At 38.5% G+C, this 23,281-nt stretch overlaps 1 long non-coding RNA gene across 2 annotated transcripts; it reads left to right on the plus strand.

Annotated features, from left to right (window-relative positions):
- On the plus strand, positions 1 to 22,958 carry LOC129431673 (uncharacterized). 2 transcript variants are annotated; one of them, XR_012372036.1, is made up of 4 exons: positions 1 to 5,904; positions 7,336 to 7,418; positions 16,129 to 16,227; positions 22,498 to 22,958. It is a non-coding gene; the product is annotated as an uncharacterized lncRNA (long non-coding RNA). The 2 variants fall into 2 exon arrangements; XR_012372033.1 differs by lacking the exon at positions 22,498 to 22,958 and having other exon boundaries at positions 16,129 to 19,230.
- Positions 22,959 to 23,281: the final 323 nt, after the last annotated feature.

Consider the following 23,281-nt stretch of genomic DNA (forward strand, 5'->3'; position numbering starts at 1 on the left):
TTAAACTAGCAGGACAACCTGACAGCATTTTGCACTTTCAGGTCATCCCACCTGTTTAATTTATACTAGTAGGACAATCTGACAGCATTTTGCACTTTCAGGTCATCCTACCTGTTTAATTTAAACTAGTAGGACAATCTGACAGCATTTGGTACAGTCAGGTTATCCTACCTGTTTAATTTATACTAATAGCACAATCGTGGGCAGTGGGCAGATGCCTCTCATCTGCACAGGAAATGAACGACCCCGCCTTCTACGAGTTTCCTGCTGCCTTGCAGGTTGGCCTTGTCTGGTCAAAGGCTATGGGAGTAAACCCAAATAGAAAATCTGGTACGGAGACCCTTATACTAGTAGGACAGTCTGACAGCATTTTGTACAGTCAGGTCATCCTACCTCTTTAATTTACACTAGTATGACAACCTGACAGGATATTGTACAGTCAGGTCATCCTAGCTGTTTAATTTATAATAGTAGGACATTCCGACAGCACTTGGTACAGTCGGGTTATCCTCCATGTTTAATTTAAACTAGTAGGACAATCTGAAAGCATTTTGCACCTTCAGGTCATCCTACCTGTTTAATTTTTACTAGTGGGACAATCTGACAGCATTTGGTACAGTCATGTTATCCTCCCTGTTTAATTTAAACTAGTAGGACAACCTGACAGCATTTTGTACAGTCAGGTCATCCTACCTGTTTATTTGAAAATAGTAGGACAATCTGAAAGCATTTTGCACTTTCAGGTCATCCTACCTGTTTAATTTATGCTCGTAGGACAATCTGAAAACATTTTGCACCTTCAGGTCATCCTTCCTTTTTAATTTATACAAGTAGGACAATCTGAAAGCATTTGCACTTTCAGGTCATCCTACCTGTTTAATTTATGCTCGTAGGACAATCTGAAAGCATTTTGCACCTTCAGGTCATCCTTCTTTTTTATTTATACTACTAGGACAACCTGACAGCATTTTGTACAGTCAGGACATCCTACCTGTTTAATTCATACTAGTAGGACAACCGGAAAGCATTTTGCACCTTCAGGTCAGATGCCTCTCATCTGCACGGGAAATGAACGACCCCGCCTTCCACGAGTTTCCTGCTGCCTTGCAGGTTGGCCTTGTCTGGTCAAAGGCTATGGGAGTAAACCCAAATAGAAAATCCGGTACGGAAACCCTTATACTAGTAGGACAATCTGACAGTATTTTGTACAGCCAGGTCATCCTACCTCTTTAATTTACACTAGTAGGACAACCTGACAGCATATTGTACAGCCAGGTCATCCTAGCTGTTTAATTTATAATAGTAGGACATTCCGACAGCATTTGGTACAGTCGGGTTATCCTCCATGTTTAATTTAAACTAGTAGGACAATCTGAAAGCATTTTGCACCTTCAGGTCATCCTTCCTTTTTAATTTATACTGGTAGGACAACCTGACAGCATTTTGTACAGTCAGGACATTCTACCTGTTTAATTCATACTAGTAGGGCAATCTGAAAGCATTTTGCACCTTCAGGTCATCCTACCTGTTTAATTTATACTGGTAGGACAACCTGACAGCATTTTGTACAGTCAGGACATTCTACCTGTTTAATTTATACTAGTAGGACAATCTGAAAGCATTTTGCACTTTCAGGTCATCCTACCTGTTTAATTTATGCTCGTAGGACAATCTGAAAGCATTTCGCACCTTCAGGTCATCCTTCCTTTTTAATTTATACTAGTAGGACAACCTGACAGCATTTTGTACAGTCAGGACATTCTACCAGTTTAATTCATACTAGTAGGGCAATCTGAAAGCATTTTGCACCTTCAGGTCATCCTACCTGTTTAATTTATACAAGTAGGACAATCTGAAAGCATTTTGCACTTTCAGGTCATCCTACCTGTTTAATTTATGCTCGTAAGACAATCTGACAGCATTTTGTACAGTCAGGACATCCTACCTGTTTAATTCATACTAGTAGGACAACCGGAAAGCATTTTGCACTTTCAGGTCATCCTACCTGTTTAATTTATGCTAGTAGGACAATCTGAAAGCATTTTGCACCTTCAGGTCATCCTACCTGTTTATTTCATACTAGTAGGGCAATCTGAAAGCAGTTTGCACCTTCAGGTCATCCTACCTGTTTAATTTAAACTATTAGGACAACCTGGAAGCATTTTGCACCTTCAGGTCATCCTACCTGTTTAATTCATACTAGTAGGGCAATCTGAAAGCATTTTGCACATTCAGGTCACCATACATTTTTATCTATACTAGTAGGGCAATCTGAAAGCATTTTGCACCTTCAGGTCATCATACCTGTTTAATTTAAACTAGTAGGACAACCTGACAGCATTTTGCACCTTCAGGTCATCCTACCTGTTTAATTTATACTAATAGCACAATCGTGGGCAGTGGGCAGATGCCTCTCATCTGCACGGGAAATGAACGACCCCGCCTTCCACGAGTTTCCTGCTGCCTTGCAGGTTGGCCTTGTCTGGTCAAAGGCTATGGGAGTAAACCCAAATAGAAAATCCGGTACGGAAACCCTTATACTAGTAGGACAACCTGACAGCATATTGTACAGCCAGGTCATCCTAGCTGTTTAATTTATAATAGTAGGACATCCCGACAACATTTGGTACAGTCGGGTTATCCTCCATGTTTAATTTAAACTAGTAGGATAATTTGAAAGCATTTTGCACTTTCAGGTCATCCTACTTGTTTAATTTATACTAGTAGGACAATCTGACAGCATTTTGCACTTTCAGGGCATTCTACCTGTTTAATTTATACTAGTAGGACAACCTGAAAGCATTTTGCACCTTCAGGTCATCCTACCTGTTTAATTTAAACTAGTAGCACAATCTGACAGCATTTTGCACTTTCAGGGCATTCTACCTGTTTAATTTATACTAGTAGGACAACCTGAAAGCATTTTGCACCTTCAGGTCATCCTACCTGTTTAATTTAAACTAGTAGCACAACCTGATAGCATTTTGGACCTTCAGGTCATCCTACCTGTTTAATTTAAACTAGTAGCACAGACTAAAATCATTTTGCAACTTCAGGTCATCCTACCTGTTTAATTCACACTAGTAGGACAATCTGAAAGCATTTTGCACCTTCAGGTCATCCTACCTGTTTAATTCACACTAATAGGAAAACCTGAAAGCATTTTGCACCTTCAGGGCATCCTACCTGTTTAATTCACACTAGTAGGAAAACCTGAAAGCATTTTGCACCTTCAGGGCATCCTACCTGTTTAATTTAAACTAGTAGGACAATCTAAAAGCTTTTTGCACCTTCAGGTCATCCTACCTGTTTAATTTAAACTACTAGGACAATCTAAAAGCATTTTGCACTTTCAGGTCATCCTACTTGTTTAATTTTAACTAGCAGTTAAGCAGCGGATGATATAGATCTGCAGAAGATGATTGGTTGATGAACACAGGTAATCTCCGCACATATACTTCTTTAATGTCCCAGATATAACAAGACGATTCACTTTACTTTCCTTGTAGGTAAACAGATGATGACGACAACAGATAACCACACATTCAGGTCATCCTACCTCTTCAATTTTTACTACTAGGACAATCTAAAACATTTTGTACAGTCAGGTAATCCTACCCACTCTGTGGGTGGTACTATAATCCCTCCTTTCCTTATATACCTAGGGTCTTACTAAACTGGGTGAATGGTTATAGTAGGACAAATATTGCAGTGCGTATATAATTCTATTGTCTGTATTGTAACATATTGTGTAGATAATTTGCCGTAATAAAAAAATAAAGTTGTCCTCCGAAGAGGGGGGGTGGTGGCGGGCCAAAAAAAGTAGGATAATCTGAAAGCATTTTGCACTTTCAGGTCATCCTACTTGTTTAATTTATACTAGTATGGCAAGCGAAAGCATTTTGCACTTTCAGGTCGTCCTCCATGTTTAATTTATACTAGTTGGACAATCTGACAGCATTTGGTACAGTCATGTTATCTTCCCTGTTTAATTTATACTAGTAGGACAACCTGGCAGCATTTTGTACAGTCAGGACATCCTACCCATTTAATTTATACTAGTAGGACAATCTGACAGCATTTTGCACTTTCAGGTCATCCTACCTGTTTAATGTATACTAGTAGGACAATCTGAAAGCATTTTACACTTTTAGGTCATCCTACCTGTTTAATTTATTCTAGTAGGACAACCTGACAGCATTTTGTACAGTCAGGACATCCTACACGTTTTATTTATACTAGTAGGACAATCTGACAGCATTTTGTACAGTCAGGACATCCTACACGTTTTATTTATACTAGTAGGACAATCTGACAGCATTTTGCACCTTCAGGTCATCCTACATTTTAAATCTATACTAGCAAGGCAAGCGAAAGCATTTTGCACTTTAAGGTCATCCTAGCTGTTTAATTTATAATAGTAGGACAATCTGACAGCATTTGGTACAGTCATGTTAACCTCCATGTTTAATTTAAACTAGTAGGACAACCTGAAAGCATTTTGCACCTTCAGGTCATCCTACCCGTTTAATTTAAACTAGTAGGACAACCTGAAAGCTTTTTGCACCTTCAGGTCATCCTACCTGTTTAATTTATACTAGTAGGACAATCTGACAGCATTTGGTACAGTCATGTTATCTTCCCTGTTTAATTTATACTAGTAGGACAACCTGACAGCATTGTGTACAGTCAGGACATCCTACCCATTTAATTTATACTAGTAGGACAATCTGACAGCATTTTGCACTTTCAGGTCATCCTACCTGTTTAATGTATACTAGTAGGACAATCTGAAAGCATTTTACACTTTTAGGTCATCCTACCTGTTTAATTTATTCTAGTAGGACAACCTGACAGCATTTTGTACAGTCAGGACATCCTACACGTTTTATTTATACTAGTAGGACAATCTGACAGCATTTTGCACCTTCAGGTCATCCTACATTTTAAATCTATACTAGCAAGGCAAGCGAAAGCATTTTGCACTTTAAGGTCATCCTAGCTGTTTAATTTATAATAGTAGGACAATCTGACAGCATTTGGTACAGTCATGTTAACCTCCATGTTTAATTTAAACTAGTAGGACAACCTGAAAGCATTTTGCACCTTCAGGTCATCCTACCCGTTTAATTTAAACTAGTAGGACAACCTGAAAGCTTTTTGCACCTTCAGGTCATCCTACCTGTTTAATTTATACTAGTAGGACAATCTGACAGCATTTGGTACAGTCATGTTATCCTCCCTGTTTAATTTAAACTAGTAGGACAACCTGACAGCATTTTGTACAGTCAGGTCATCCTACCTGTTTAATTGAAAATAGTAGGACAATCTGAAAGCATTTTGCACTTTCAGGTCATCCTACCTGTTTAATTTAAACTAGTAGCACAACCTGATAGCATTTTGGACCTTCAGGTCATCCTACCTGTTTAATTTAAAGTAGAAGCACAGACTAAAATCATTTTGCACCTTCAGGTCATCCTACCTGTTATATATAAACTGGTAGGAAAACCTGAAAGCATTTTGCACCTTCAGGGCATCCTACTTGTTTAATTTAAACTAGTAGGACAGTCTGGAAGCTTTTTGCACCTTCAGGTCATCCTACCTGTTTAATTTAAACTACTAGGACAATCTAAAAGCATTTTGCACGTTCAGGTCATCCTACTTGTTTAATTTTAACTAGCAGTTAAGCAGCGGATGATATAGATCTGCAGAAGATGATTGGTTGATGAACACAGGTAATCTCCGCACATATACTTCTTTAATGTCCCAGATATAACAAGACGATTCACTTTACTTTCCTTGTAGGTAAACAGATGATGACGACAACAGATAACCACACATTCAGGTCATCCTACCTCTTCAATTTTTACTACTAGGACAATCTAAAGCATTTTGTACAGTCAGGTAATCCTACCCACTCTGTGGGTAGTACTATAATCCCTCCTTTCCTTATATACCTAGGGTCTTACTAAACTGGGTGAATGGTTATAGTAGGACAAATATTGCAGTGCGTATATAATTCTATTGTCTGTATTGTAACATATTGTGTAGATAATTTGCCGTATTAAAAAAATAAAGTTGTCCTCCGAAAAGGGGGGGTGGTGGCGGGCCAAAAAAAGTAGGATAATCTGAAAGCATTTTGCACCTTCAGGTCATCCTTCCTTTTTAATTTATACTAGTAGGACAACCTGACAGCATTTTGTACAGTCAGGACATCCTACCCATTTAATTTATGCTAGTAGGACAATCTGACAGCATTTTGTGCACTTTCAGGTCATCCTACCTGTTTAATGTATACTAGTAGGACAATCTGAAAGCATTTTGCACTTTCAGGTCATCCTACCTGTTTAATGTATACTAGTAGGACAACCCGACAGCATTTTGTACAGTCAGGACATCCTACCCGTTTAATTTATACTAGTAGGACAATCTGACAGCATTTTGCACTTTCAGGTCATCCTGCCTGTTTAATTGAAAATAGTAGGACATTTTGAAAGCATTTTGCACTTTCAAGTCATCCTACCTGTTTAATTTATACTAGTAGGACAATCTGAAAGCATTTTGCACCTTCAGGTCATCCCACCTGTTTAATTTATACTAATAGCACAATCGTGGGCAGTGGGCAGATGCCTCTCATCTGCACGGGAAATGAACGACCCCGCCTTCCACGAGTTTCCTGCTGCCTTGCAGGTTGGCCTTGTCTGGTCAAAGGCTATGGGAGTAAACCCAAATAGAAAATCTGGTACGGAAACCCTTATACTAGTAGGACAATCTGACAGCATTTTGTACAGCCAGGTCATCCTACCTCTTTAATTTACAATAGTAGTACAACCTGACAGCATATTGTACAGCCAGGTCATCCTAGCTGTTTAATTTATAATAGTAGGACATCCCGACAACATTTGGTACAGTTGGGTTATCCTCCATGTTTAATTTAAACTAGTAGGATAATCTGAAAGCATTTTGCACTTTCAGGTCATCCTACTTGTTTAATTTATACTAGTAGGACAATCTGACAGCATTTTGCACTTTCAGGGCATTCTACCTGTTTAATTTATACTAGTAGGACAACCTGAAAGCATTTTGCACCTTCAGGTCATCCTACCTGTTTAATTTAAACTAGTAGCACAACCTGAAAGCATTTTGGACCTTCAGGTCATCCTACCTGTTTAATTTAAACTTGTAGCACAACCTGAAAGCATTTTGCACCTTCAGGTCATCCTACTTGTTTAATTTAAACTAGTAGCACAGACTAAAATCATTTTGCAGCTTCAGGTCATCCTACCTGTTTAATTTAAACTACTAGGACAATCTAAAAGCATTTTGCACTTTCAGGTCATCCTACTTGTTTAATTTAAACTAGCAGTTAAGCAGCGGATGATATAGATCTGCAGAAGATGATTGGTTGATGAACAGAGGTAATCTCCGCACATATACTTCTTTAATGTCCCAGATATAACAAGACGATTCACTTTACTTTCCTTGTAGGTAAACAGATGATGATGACAACAGATAACCACACATTCAGGTCATCCTACCTCTTCAATTTTTACTACTAGGACAATCTAAAGCATTTTGTACAGTCAGGTAATCCTACCCACTCTGTGGGTGGTACTATAATCCCTCCTTTCCTTATATACCTAGGGTCTTACTAAACTGGGTGAATGGTTATATTAGGACAAATATTGCAGTGCGTATATAATTCTATTGTCTGTATTGTAACATATTGTGTAGATAATTTGCCGTATTAAAAAAATAAAGTTGTCCTCCGAAGAGGGGGGGTGGTGGCGGGCCAAAAAAAGTAGGATAATCTGAAAGCATTTTGCACTTTCAGGTCATCCTACTTGTTTAATTTATACTAGTACGGCAAGCGAAAGCATTTTGCACTTTCAGGTCGTCCTCCATGTTTAATTTATACTAGTTGGACAATCTGACAGCATTTGGTACAGTCATGTTATCTTCCCTGTTTAATTTAAACTAGTAGGACAATCTGACAGCATTTTGCACTTTCAGGTCATCCTACCTGTTTAATGTATACTAGTAGGACAATCTGAAAGCATTTTGCACTTTCAGGTCATCCTACCTGTTTAATTTATTCTAGTAGGACAACCTGACAGCATTTTGTACAGTCAGGACATCCTACCCGTTTTATTTATAATAGTAGGACAATCTGACAGCATTTTGCACTTTCAGGTCATCCTGCCGGTTTAATTGAAAATAGTAGGACATTCTGAAAGCATTTTGCACTTTCAGGTCATCCTACCTGTTTAATTTATACTAGTAGGACAATCTGACAGCATTTTGCACCTTCAGGTCATCCCACCTGTTTAATTTATACTAGTAGGACAATCTGACAGCATTTTGCACTTTCAGGTCATCCTTCCTGTTTAATTTAAACTAGTAGGACAATCTGACAGCATTTGGTACAGTCAGGTTATCCTACCTGTTTAATTTATACTAATAGCACAATCGTGGGCAGTGGGCTGATGCCTCTCATCTGCACGGGAAATGAACGACCCCGCCTTCCACGAGTTTCCTGCTGCCTTGCAGGTTGGCCTTGTCTGGTCAAAGGCTATGGGAGTAAACCCAAAAAGAAAATCCGGTACGGAAACCCTTATACTAGTAGGACAATCTGACAGCATTTTGTACAGTCAGGTCATCCTACCTGTTTAATTGAAAATAGTAGGACAATCTGAAAGCATTTTGCACTTTCAGGTCATCCTACCTGTTTAATTTATACTAGTAGGACAATCTGAAACCATTTTGCACCTTCAGGTCATCCCACCTGTTTAATTTATACTAGTAGGACAATCTGACAGCATTTTGCACTTTTAGGTCATCCTACCTGTTTAATTTAAACTAGTAGGACAATCTGACAGCATTTGGTACAGTCAGGTTATCCTACCTGTTTAATTTATACTAATAGCACAATCGTGGGCAGTGGGCAGATGCCTCTCATCTGCACGGGAAATGAACGACCCCGCCTTCCACGAGTTTCCTGCTGCCTTGCAGGTTGGCCTTGTCTGGTCAAAGGCTATGGGAGTAAACCCAAATAGAAAATCTGGTACGGAGACCCTTATACTAGTAGGACAGTCTGACAGCATTTTGTACAGTCAGGTCATCCTACCTCTTTAATTTACACTAGTAGGACAACCTGACAGGATATTGTACAGTCAGGTCATCCTAGCTGTTTAATTTATAATAGTAGGACATTCCGACAGCATTTGGTACAGTCGGGTTATCCTCCATGTTTAATTTAAACTAGTAGGATAATCTGAAAGCATTTTGCACCTTCAGGTCATCCTACCTGTTTCATTTTTACTAGTGGGACAATCTGACAGCATTTGGTACAGTCATGTTATCCTCCCTGTTTAATTTAAACTAGTAGGACAATCTGAAAGCATTTTGCACTTTCAGGTCATCCTACCTGTTTAATTTATTCTAGTAGGACAACCTGACAGCATTTTGTACAGTCAGGACATCCTACCCGTTTTATTTATACTAGTAGGACAATCTGACAGCATTTTGCACTTTCAGGTCATCCTGCCGGTTTAATTGAAAATAGTAGGACATTCTGAAAGCATTTTGCACTTTCAGGTCATCCTACCTGTTTAATTTATACTAGTAGGACAATCTGACAGCATTTTGCACCTTCAGGTCATCCCACCTGTTTAATTTATACTAGTAGGACAATCTGACAGCATTTTGCACTTTCAGGTCATCCTTCCTGTTTAATTTAAACTAGTAGGACAATCTGACAGCATTTGGTACAGTCAGGTTATCCTACCTGTTTAATTTATACTAATAGCACAATCGTGGGCAGTGGGCAGATGCCTCTCATCTGCACGGGAAATGAACGACCCCGCCTTCCACGAGTTTCCTGCTGCCTTGCAGGTTGGCCTTGTCTGGTCAAAGGCTATGGGAGTAAACCCAAAAAGAAAATCCGGTACGGAAACCCTTATACTAGTAGGACAATCTGACAGCATTTTGTACAGTCAGGTCATCCTACCTCTTTAATTTACACTAGTAGGACAACCTGACAGGATATTGTACAGTCAGGTCATCCTAGCTGTTTAATTTATAATAGTAGGACATTCCGACAGCACTTGGTACAGTCGGGTTATCCTCCATGTTTAATTTAAACTAGTAGGATAATCTGAAAGCATTTTGCACCTTCAGGTCATCCTACCTGTTTCATTTTTACTAGTGGGACAATCTGACAGCATTTGGTACAGTCATGTTATCCTCCCTGTTTAATTTAAACTAGTAGGACAACCTGACAGCATTTTGTACAGTCAGGTCATTCTACCTGTTTAATTGAAAATAGTAGGACAATCTGAAAACATTTTGCACCTTCAGGTCATCCTTCCTTTTTAATTTATACTAGTAGGACAACCTGACAGCATTTTGTACAGTCAGGACATTCTACCTGTTTAATTCATACTAGTAGGGCAATCTGAAAGCATTTTGCACCTTCAGGTCATCCTACCTGTTTAATTTATACAAGTAGGACAATCTGAAAGCATTTGCACTTTCAGGTCATCCTACCTGTTTAATTTATGCTCGTAGGACAATCTGAAAGCATTTTGCACCTTCAGGTCATCCTTCCTTTTTATTTATACTAGTAGGACAACCTGACAGCATTTTGCACAGTCAGGACATCCTACCTGTTTAATTTAAACTAGTAGGACAACCTGATAGCATTTTGCACCTTCAGGTCATCCTTCCTTTTTTATTTATACTAGTAGGACAACCTGACAGCATTTTGTACAGTCAGGACATCCTACCTGTTTAATTCATACTAGTAGGGCAATCTGAAAGCATTTTGCACCTTCAGGTCATCCTACCTGTTTAATTTATACTAATAGCACAATCGTGGGGAGTGGGCAGATGCCTCTCATCTGCACGGGAAATGAACGACCCCGCCTTCGACGAGTTTCCTGCTGCCTTGCAGGTTGGCCTTGTCTGGTCAAAGGCTATGGGAGTAAACCCAAATAGAAAATCTGGTACGGAGACCCTTATACTAGTAGTACAGTCTGACAGCATTTTGTACAGTCAGGTCATCCTACCTCTTTAATTTACACTAGTAGGACAACCTGACAGGATTTTGTACAGCCAGGTCATCCTACCTCTTTAATTTACACTAGTAGGACAACCTGACAGCATATTGTACAGTCAGGTCATCCTAGCTGTTTATTTTATAATAGTAGGACATTCCGACAGCATTTGGTACAGTCGGGTTATCCTCCATGTTTAATTTAAACTTTTTTCACCTTCAGGTCATCCTACCTGTTTAACTTATACTAGTCGGACAACCTGAAAGCATTTTGCAGCTTCAGGTCATCCTACCTGTTTAATTTAAACTAGTAGGACAACCTGAAAGCTTTTTGCACCTTCAGGTCATCCTACCTGTTTAATTTATACTAGTAAGACAAGCTGAAAGCATTTTGCACTTTAAGGTCATCCTTCTTTTTTTATTTATACTAGTAGGACAACCTGACAGCATTTTGTATAGTCAGGTCATTCTACCTGTTTAATTGAAAATAGTAGGACAATCTGAACGCTTTTTTCACCTTCAGGTCATCCTACCTGTTTAACTTATACTAGTCGGACAATCTGAAAGCATTTTGCACTTTCAGGTCATCCTACCTGTTTAATTTATGCTCGTAGGACAATCTGAAAGCATTTTGCACCTTCCGGTCATCCTTCCTTTTTAATTTATACTAGTAGGCAGTGGGGAACCTTCAGGGCCTTCTACGCCTTCAGAGAAGGCCTAAAAAAATTAATAAAAATATTTTTTATAATAATACTAATAAATAATAAAGTATTCAATAAAAATATGTTTTTACATGTTTAAATTTATATTTAATTTAATTTAATACATGTAATATATTTTCTCTCATCTATGTTCTAACGTTAAGCTTACTGTCAGGTTCATATCCAATCAGAATCGTCTGTCTCTACTAAGGCCCGGTAAACTGGCTCATTCATTGGTTAGGACTTCAAGAATCCCAAGGAAGGCCAAGCTATGTGTTTTGGTGTGGAGAGTGACGGGCAAATCGACCAATCACGCTTTGATTTCAAGTGGGCGGGTAAAAAACAAAGCATTGTAAGCCTTCATGAAGTCCTAATCATGCAACAAGCTGGATGCGAGCTGCCGTAAAACACCAAAGAAGAAGTGAAGTCCTAATCATAGACCGTCTAATGGCCCGAATCTCTGCGGTGAGAGTGGTTGAGGTAAATGGCAGAAAACGTGATTGACGTTGTGGCTAGTTTGATAGGGCTGAGGTAAAAACGAAATTACTTAAGCGGGTACTCGTGAAGAGCACAGCCGAGAGATGCGCGTGCAGCTGCGCTGCGCATATCAGACGTGAACACGAGAAAAATAATGGGTTTAATTATACTTTCACTTCCTGACAGTTTTACTTGAGGATAGTAATGACTGCAGGCGACGCCGAATTACATACAATATAATTACCTAACTAAATCTCAGAGAATGCAAAAACATTCACCGGGGCTCGGGCTAGGGATTTTGCGAGCCCGCAAAATATAACAGTTATAAGCCACAAGGAGGTGCACTGAGAACGCAGGGTGCTATATTTCCCCTTATGAAAAAAGACTAACAAGCTATCCTACAGCTAAATATATATTTACAAAAAACAAAAATTAAATGCAAATTTACAGAGCAGCAGAGTCTGTATTTGTGTTTATCAGTTAGATTAAAGTAATTTTAAACTTTAAAACTGCATTTAAAGGCAAACGATGCCTATTCTGTAATTTAACTTTGCGTGCTCAGAATTTTTACACGTTCACTGTATGATTTAACGAAATACGAATAGCCTAGTATTATATTCTGAATTTTAAAATTTATGAAAAACAAACTACTCTCAATTTATTTTGGTGCTTTTCCCCCATGCTCACTTGTCTCCATTTTCCTATTTTTAAGAATTAAGGCGGTGTAGTAAGTAGAACCTAACCATTAAATTTGTGACTTTCATTTATTGCGCCATGCGTAATTGCGCATGGAGAGGCATTTGCACTTCATTGCATATTTTGAAGGCCTAGCTGAAGTACTCACGGTTCGCCACTGCTAGTAGGACAACCTGACAGCATTTTGTACAGTCAGGACATCCTACCTGTTTAATTCATACTAGTAGAGCAATCTGAAAGCATTTTGCACCTTCAGGTCATCATACATTTTAATCTATACTAGTAGGACAACCGGAAAGCATTTTGCACCTTCAGGTCAGATGCCTCTCATCTGCACGGGAAATGAACGACCCCGCCTTCCACGAGTTTCCTGCTGCCTTGCAGGTTGGCCTTGTCTGGTCAAAGGCTATGGGAGTAAACCCAAATAGAAAATCCGGTACGGAGACCCTTATACTAGTAGGACAGTCTGACAGCATTTTGTACAGCCAGGTCATCCTACCTCTTTAATTTACACTAGTAGGACAACCTGACAGCATATTGTACAGCCAGGTCATCCTAGCTGTTTAATTTACAATAGTAGGACATCCAGACAGCATTTGGTACAGTCGAGTTATCCTCTATGTTTAATTTAATTTAGTAGGACAATCTGAAAGCATTTTGCACCTTCAGGTCATCCTACATTTTAAATCTATACTAGCAGGGCAAGCGAAAGCATTTTGCACTTTAAGGTCATCCTACTTGTTTAATTTGTAATATTAGGACAATCTGAAAGCATTTGCACGTTCAGGTCATCCTACCTGTTTAATTTATACTAGTAGGACAGTCTGAAAGCATTTTGCACTTTCAGGTCAACCTACCTGTTTAATTTATACTAGTGGGACAACCTGACAGCATTTGGTATTGTCATGTTATCCTCCATTTTTAATTCATACTAGTATGACAATCTGAAAGCATTTGGTACAGTCATGTTAACCTCCATGTTTAATTTAAACTAGTAGGACAACCTGAAAGCATTTTGCACCTACAGGTCATCCTACCTGTTTAATTTATACTAGTAGGACAATCTGAAAGCATTTTGCACTTTCAGGTCATCCTACCTGTTTAATTCATACTAGTAGGGCAATCTGAAAGCATTTTGCACCTTCAGGTCATCATACATTTTAATCTATACTAGTAGGACAACCGGAAAGCATTTTGCACCTTCAGGTCATCGTACCTGTTTAATTTAAACTAGTAGGACAACCTGACACCATTTTGCACCTTCAGGTCATCCAACCTGTTTAATTTATCCTAGTAGGACAATCTGAAAGCATTTTGCATTTTCAGGTCATCCTACCTGTTTAATTTAAACTAGTAGGACAATCTGACAGCATTTGGTACAGTCAGGTTATTCGACCTGTTTAATTTATACTAATAGCACAATCGTGGGCAGTGGGCAGAGGCCTCTCATCTGCACGGGAAATGAACGACCCCGCCTTCCACGAGTTTCCTGCTGCCTTGCAGGTTGGCCTTGTCTGGTCAAAGGCTATGGGAGTAAACCCAAATAGAAAATCCGGTACGGAAACCCTTATACTAGTAGGACAGTCTGACAGCATTTTGTACAGCCAGGTCATCCTACCTCTTTAATTTACACTAGTAGGACAACCTGACAGCATATTGTACAGCCAGGTCATCCTAGCTGTTTAATTTATAATAGTAGGACATCCCGACAGCATTTGGTACAGTCGAGTTATCCTCTATGTTTAATTTAATTTAGTAGGACAATCTGAAAGCCTTTTGCACCTTCAGGTCATTCTACATTTTAAATCTATACTAGCAGGGCAAGCGAAAGCATTTTGCACTTTAAGGTCATCCTACTTGTTTAATTTGTAATATTAGGACAATCTGAAAGCATTTGCACTTTCAGGTCATCCTACCTGTTTAATTTATACTAGTAGGACAATCTGAAAGCATTTTGCACCTTCAGGTCATCCTACCTGTTTAATTTAAACTAGTAGGACAACCTGAAAGCATTTTGCACTTTCAGGTCAACCTACCTGTTTAATTTATACTAGTGGGACAACCTGACAGCATTTGGTATTGTCATGTTATCCTCCATTTTTAATTCATACTAGTATGACAATCTGAAAGCATTTGGTACAGTCATGTTAACCTCCATGTTTAATTTAAACTAGTAGGACAACCTGAAAGCATTTTGCACCTACAGGTCATCCTACCTGTTTAATTTATACTAGTAGGACAATCTGAAAGCATTTTGCACCTTCAGGTGATCCTACCTGTTTAATTTAAACTAGTAGGACAACCTGAAAGCATTTTGCACTTTCAGGTCATCCTACTTGTTGAATTTATACTAGTTGAACAATCTAACAGCATTTTGCACCTTCAGGTCATCCTACATTTTAAATCTATACTAGTAGGGCAAGCGAAAGCATTTTGCACTTTCAGGTCATCCTACCTGTTTAACTTATACTGGTAGGACAATCTGAAAGCATTTTGCACTTTCAGGTTATCCTACCTGTTTAATTTATACTAGTAGGACAATTTGACAGCATTTTGCACACTCAGGGCATTCTACCTGTTTAATCTATACTAGTAGGACAACCTGAAAGCATTTTGCACCTTCAGGTCATCCTACCTGTTTAATTTAAACTAGTAGCACAACCTGAAAGCATTTTGCACCTTCAGGTCATCCTACCTGTTTAATTTAAAGTTGTAGCACAACCTGAAAGCATTTTGCACCTTCAGGTCATCCTACCTGTTTAATTAAAATTAGTAGCACAGACTAAAAGCATTTTGCAACTTCAGGTCATCCTACCTGTTTAATTCATACTAGTAGGACAATCTGAAAGCATTTTGCACCTTCAGGCCATCCTACCTGTTTAATTTAAACTAGTAGCACAACCTGAAAGCATTTTGCACCTTCAGATCATCCTACCTGTTTATTTTAAACTAGTAGGACAGTCTGGAAGCTTTTTGCACCTTCAGGTCATCCTACCTGTTTAATTTAAACTACTAGGACAATCTAAAAGCATTTTGCACTTTCAGGTCATCCTACTTGTTTATTTTAAACTAGCAGTTAAGCAGCGGATGATATAGATCTGCAGAAGATGATTGGTTGATGAACACAGGTAATCTCCGCACATATACTTCTTTAATGTCCCAGATATAACAAGACTATTAACTTTACTTTACTTGTAGGTAAACAGATGATGACGACAACAGATAACCACACCTTCAGGTCATCCTACCTCTTCAATTTTTACTAGTAGGACAATCTAAAGCATTTTGTACAGTCAGGTAATCCTACCCACTCTGTGGGTGGTACTATAATCCCTCCTTTCCTTATATACCTAGGGTCTTACTAAACTGGGTGAATGGTTATGGTAGGACAAATATTGCAGTGCGTATATAAATCTATTGTCTGTATTGTAACATATTGTGTAGATAATTTGCCGTATTAAAAAAATAAAGTTGTCCTCCGAAGAGGGGGGATGGTGGCGGGCCAAAAAAAGTAGGATAATCTGAAAGCATTTTGCACTTTCAGGTCATCCTACTTGTTTAATTTATACTAGTATGGCAAGCGAAAGCATTTTGCACTTTCAGGTCATCCTCCATGTTTAATTTATACTAGTGGGACAATCTGACAGCATTTGGTACAGTCATGTTATCTTCCCTGTTTAATTTATACTAGTAGGACAACCTGACAGCGTTTTGTACAGTCAGGACATCCTACCCGTTTAACCCTCTGGGGTCCGACCATTTTGGGACACTGTCAGAAGTTCTGACATGCTCTTACATTTGGTCTTTTTTCAGTTGCTTTAAAACATAATAATGGCAAGTGTCTCATACCACTGTGTTCAGCACAAACTGGGCTAAAATATTATATGAGCTACATGTATGTACATGTTTGTATTTTTGAGAGAAAAAAGTTTATGCGTGGTTTTTTAAAAAGCTAAAATTTTAAGTCACTGATATAAGTCCACAAAACCCATACTAAACATGTTTTAACAAGACTTTCCTGAACAGATGCTAGTAGTCTAGAGTTTTTTCTTTAAAATGATGTGAAAATCATCCTGCCTCCTCATTCACATAAACCAGTATATTGATTTAGAAATTGTAAGACACTTTTTGTTTAGAGGGGCCGTATGCGAGAAGGATTGATTGACAGCTAGCAAACAAAGGCTCGCATAGTGAGCTGCATAATGAGCTGCATAATGAGGGAGGAGGGAACTACAGTAAAGAATGTGAGGACAAATGAACATGTTTGTTTGAGGTTTATTAAGAAGTTAACAATATAATCAAAATAGAAATGAAGGTCAGTAGGACCCTATTCAAAAACTTAACTTGCATAAGAAACTGATAAACAACAGAGCTGTAAACTTCATGTGACTCATGTTACCATACAACTTTATGTCCAAAGAGTGTGAATATGTTTTTCCACTTCATAGTTTACTGATGAGAGGGATGCAGACCTGTAAGAGAGTTATGAACAGCTGTTAGCATAAATTGTCCACAGAAATACCCTTACATACATAACTGATGGGTAAATGATAGCACTTGTAACGGTGGTCGCCTAAACTCAATATACTCAATATTGGCCTAGGCGGGTTTCGAACCCGGGTCTAACGCACTACCGCTGCGCCACCATTTGGTCACGTGATTGGTGTCTTTTACACACCTAGGTAGACTGGCCAAGGTAAATTTATAAACGTGTAAACAACGCGGAGCTCATAATAAAACGGTGTCGCGTGTAAAACGCAATGTATGGAATGCGTTGCATGTAAACAATATCATATTACAGCAGACCCCCCCAGTGCAGCATTACTCAAAGTTGCCATGAAGGATACGAAAGTGTCTACTGTACGCAGGGCCAGATTAACACTTTGTTATACACTGAGCAACAATATTCAAGAGCCCCATCATCACGATGCCAGGATCACCATAATATGGTCATATACAGAATATATTACTGTATTATACAGTACATATACTCAATACTTCAAATTCTAACTGTCATCAGGTGTATTTTGATTTACAAATATTTAAATGCTCATACAAATGCACTACTATGTCCCCTATCAAAGACATTCACTCACATATGATGCTATGAAAACAAAACACATCAGCATCTGTATAATCTCCGGGCTGTAAACATAAACTGGCGGATTAACTCTAATTTGCATAGTCATTGATATAAAAAGCTTATTTTTTTGCATATACAAGCATTGTCTAAAAATGAAAATAGGCTTTTACTTAATTATTACAAGACCATCATATAGCCTAATATTAGACACCCAAACCAAAGTGAAGAAAATGATATTTAATTTGAAGTCTGAACTGAACATCAACGCAGACATGATTTCTCTCACAGAAGTTTAAGATCATATAGGCTACATCTTGAATGTAGATATACAAATGAACACAGGGAAAGGAAGTTTAACAATGTGAAGCACAAGCAAACATGCTGGAAGGCAGCAAAAAAACATCAGGATATAATCACAGGCTTATTTTATTTTATTGGAGCCTTACCTCCAGATAAAGTAATAAACTGGATTGATGATTTAAATGTTGTTTACTTACGTGCGTTGTTAACTCTCCGGATTTTATGTTGTGCACTGCTTCACTCGTTCACTTTTCCACGTGGTCAGTTTGTTTACAGTGTCGCGTGAGCAGCTACACTGCAAGTTCGACTTCATTTGGCCTCTTGATGATGTCAAAGTACCGCGAGAGCGATTCAAAGCAGATTTTTCCATGTGATAACTGGAATCGCTCTCGCGCTACTTTGCTGTCACTCGCCTGTCGGTTCTCTGCTCCCCAGTCACTTTTGCGCCGCTATAGTAATTTGATTTCATACGCCGATCGGATCGCGCAGATACCTGCGTATCACGCAGACTACACCACTGTTTATACTTTACATTTTCTGCGTTTATGATGTCCTTTTCCTTTTTTAATTTCCGCTTCGCGCTCCCACTTAGCTTCTCCGTGTCTTGTTTTTTTCTGTTGTACCAACGCCTTGCGTCACGTAATGCTCGGCGAACCTTTGACCCACCTCATGCGGACTGACCAATGAGTAGAGGGTCTTAAAATGAGGCCCTCTCTTCATTGGTCAGTCAGCATGAGACTCAACCACTCTCAACTCACGTTCAAAGTAAAAAGCGCAGCGTCTCTCTTTGCAGCGCAAAAAAGTCTGTGTTGACAGTTTGTTTAATATAAAGCGGCGAGCGGGAGATTACCAGATACAGTATTTTGCTCGTGCCCTTGCTGGCCTGGGCCCTTTGGAGGTCTTGGGCCCTTGGGCAATTGCCCGTATGGTTAATCCGGCCCTGTCTGTACAGCATGTAACAATGAAATCCGCCATTACGTGATCACGCGTAAGTTACTCGTTTGTAAACAATGCGAACGTTTTTCAATCCGAGGCGTGCAGTCTGTTGAGGTTGCTTATGTAACGTTAGGCTGAACTGCACAAGCCATAACATATTACATGATAGCAAATATAAATGAAGACAAATGACTTACAGTTTCTTCAGGAATATATCCGCCTCCATTGCGCCTTCCATTGTTCTTCTTCTTAGGTAACGTTAAAGATAAACGCTTCTCTTCCTCAATGTTGTGGTATATACCCCCACAGTTTTATAAATATGCATGTTACTTTTTGAGCTGGTTGTTCATTGCTTGAGATGACCCAGCGCGCTGTAAAACTTTTTCATATCTGATCAATAAATAGCTTATTTTTTAATACCATGTCTTTCCTCTAATTATGAACATGCAATGGACGCCTTAAAGTCCAACAATGTCCAGACATAAATGAAGATATTCCTCACGTGTGTGTATAAAGTTTATAATCCAAACATGCGCTAAAGTCTTTAAATCTTATCAAACATTACGCTTTGCTGGTTTGAACAGCTCGTCTCTTCATTACCATGTCAACAGCATGTGGGCGTGACCGCATTACGCCTGTTTCACACATACTCCGTATGCAGTGCGTTTGCGGTGCGTATTGCAGTACGTATGCGGTGCGATCCGTCAAGCATCCGTTGTGCTTTCACACATACTCCGTTTGCAGTGAGTTGCTAACCGCTGCTTCTGCGTATCAAATAATCATGTGATTGACACTTTCTGTTGAAAAGCCCCTCCTCAATAAACAATATAATAGCCTGCTGTGTTTTTTTTTTTTCACAAAACAATATACTTTAGATATTATTTGATAGAGTTAGGATGTTTAAAATCTCTAGTGTAATGGTCAGGACACATGAAAGGATCAAAGGTCTATTTATCTCCACATATATCATAAATAAAAATTAGCATTATAACTTTTGAAGAGAAAATATAGGTGACAGGCATGGTAACATTATAGGCTACATTTCCTACTATTTATATATTTGCATAGACGAGTATTTATATAACGGCAATGAACGTCTCATATGGCAAGAAATATTCTCACATAATTAAAATAACAGCATGATGACATGAATAAACAGACAAGGAAGCAAGATTGACATGCAAATTGTGTTATTATTACCAGAAAAACAGCAACATTACTGAAATAATATCTGAGGTAAATACGCCAAATACGCTTTTATAACTGCAACAAGTCTAAATAAGCTCAATAACAATTGAAAAAAAAAACATTATTATCTCCCAAAACGTTATATTTAAAGCAAATGTATTCTTAAATCATTCAAGATCCACACATTATTCCATATTACTCCCGTTACTGAGCACGTTCGTCTCTTGCCTCGCTCTGTTATAATAGCGCTGATTGACAGGTGCGCTTCCCAGTCTTTCAAACTGACCATTTTGTATAGTTCTCCTTAGAAAAATTAACCATAATTTTAATATAATGAAAACGTTTTTTGTCAGATTGATTATGATTTGTATTACCTTAGTTTAACTAAAAATTCAATGGTTATGGATATTGTAATGAGAATATACATTTGGTTACTGTTGTTTTACAAATAAAAAAACTAAAAGGCTATGTTAGTATAATTAAACAATGGTAAAATTAATAGCATACGTTATGTATATGCATGTATATAAACACGGAAGAATATTTAACAAGATGTTATACATATCATTTCAACTCGTGGTAAGTGTTTTGCTTTAATTGCTTCATACGGGGATTAAACAAATAAGATTACAGAAAAAACTAGGCTACTGAAAAACTTTATTTACATCCATTTAGGGTCAAATTACTGCATTTTTGTGTAAATCCGTGTTCATTCTGACCACAAAACATGCGCTATCACTTTAAATCAGCGCATGCAGCTTGCGTGCCGTACAGCAAAAATAGACTCGCTGCCGAAACGATCGCAGCACTGCTGCACCGCACCGCATCTGCAACGGACCGGACGGACCGCATACGTATGATGTGTGAAAGCTCTAACCTGTTAACATGGCTACGTAAAAAATTACGCACCGCAAACGCACTGCATACGGAGTATGTGTGAAACAGGCGTTAGAGATAATGAGCTCAGCCAGGAAAAACGGTACTCTCTTTACTTCAATGCAGATTATATAAACAGGAAATATTTGTTTTTGATAATAATTAGCTTGTTTAAAAGTAGACATTTCAGGCTTTCTTTGGATATGTGTATTATGTTTGTGTGACGAGTATTCGCGGAGTTTCAACTAATTTTTGTAACGTGATTTGAGAGACAGCTGGCGGAGACAGAAATGTCTGAATGAGCACCCTGTTTATTTTCTTTATTTGACAAAAACACAAAGATCTGTTGTTATTGTGAATGTACACTAATTAAAGAGGACCCTTCAGAGTTTCAAATGATGTCAAACACGTAAGTGTTTGATTATTAATGATGGAGTATTTTAAGTTGATTCTGCTATGATAAGGAAAAAACATGTCAAAACGCGTCCCCGCGTTTTGGACCCCTGGGGGTTAATTTATACTAGTAGGACAATCTGACAGCATTTTGCACTTTCAGGTCATCCTACCTGTTTAATTTATACTAGTAGGACAATCTGAAAGCATTTTGCACCTTCAGGTCATCCCACCTGTTTAATTTATACTAGTAGGACAATCTGAAAGCATTTTGCACCTTCAGGTCATCCTACCTGTTTAATTTTTACTAGTGGGACAATCTGACAGCATTTGGTACAGTCATGTTATCCTCCCTGTTTAATTTAAACTAGTAGGACAACTTGACAGCATTTTGCACCTTCAGGTCATCCTACCTGTTTAATTTATACTAGTAGGACAATCTGAAAGCATTTTGCACCTTCAGGTCAACCTACCTGTTTAATTTATACTAGTAGGACAATCTGTATGCATTTTGCCCTTTTAGGTCATCCTACCTGTTTAATTTATACTAGTAGGACAATCTGACAGCATTTGGTACAGTCATGTTATCCTCCATGTTTAATTTAAACTAGTCGGACAACCTGAAAGCATTTTGCACCTTCAGGTCATCCTACCTGTTTAATTTAAACTAGTAGGACAACCTGAAAGCTTTTTGCGCATTCAGGTCATCCTACCTGTTTAATTTATACTAGTAGGACAAGCTGAAAGCATTTTGCACTTTAAGGTCATCCTTCTTGTTTAATTTATACTAGCAGTTAAACAGCGGATGATATAGATCTGCAGATGATGATTTGTTGATGAACACAGGTAATCTCCGCACATATACTTCTTTAATGTTCCAGATATAACAAGACGATTAACTTTTCTTTACTTGTAGGTAAACAGATGATGACGACGACAGATAACCACACCTTCAGGTCATCCTACCTCTTCAATTTATACTAGTAGGACAATCTAAAAGCATTTTGTACAGTCAGGTAATCCTACCTACTCTGTAGGTGGTACTATAATCCCTCCTTTCCTTATATACCTAGGGTCTTACTAAACTGGGTGAATGGTTATGGTAGGACAAATATTGCAGTGTGTATATAAATCTATTGTCTGTATTGTAACATATTGTGTAGATAATTTGCTGTATTAAAAAAATAAAGTTGTCCCCCGAAGAGGGGGGTGGTGGCGGGCCAAAAAAAGTAGGATGATCTGAAAGCATTTTGCACTTTCAGGTCATCCTACTTGTTTAATTTATACTAGTAGGACAATCTAACAGCATTTTGCACTTTTCAGGTCATCCTACCTGTTTAATTTATACTAGTAGGACAACCTGAAAGCATTTTGCACCTTCAGGTCATCCTACCTGTTTAATTCACACTAGTAGGACAATCTGAAAGCATTTTGCACCTTCAGGGCATCCTACCTGTTTAATTTAAACTAGTAGCACAACCTGAAAGCATTTTGCACCTTCAGGTCATCCTACCTGTTTAATTTATACTAGTAGGACAACCTGAAAGCATTTTGCACCTTCAGGTCATCCTACCT

This window comes from Misgurnus anguillicaudatus, chromosome 1 (genome assembly GCF_027580225.2).
Source record: "Misgurnus anguillicaudatus chromosome 1, ASM2758022v2, whole genome shotgun sequence".
In the NCBI taxonomy this organism is placed as follows: Eukaryota; Metazoa; Chordata; class Actinopteri; order Cypriniformes; family Cobitidae; genus Misgurnus; species Misgurnus anguillicaudatus.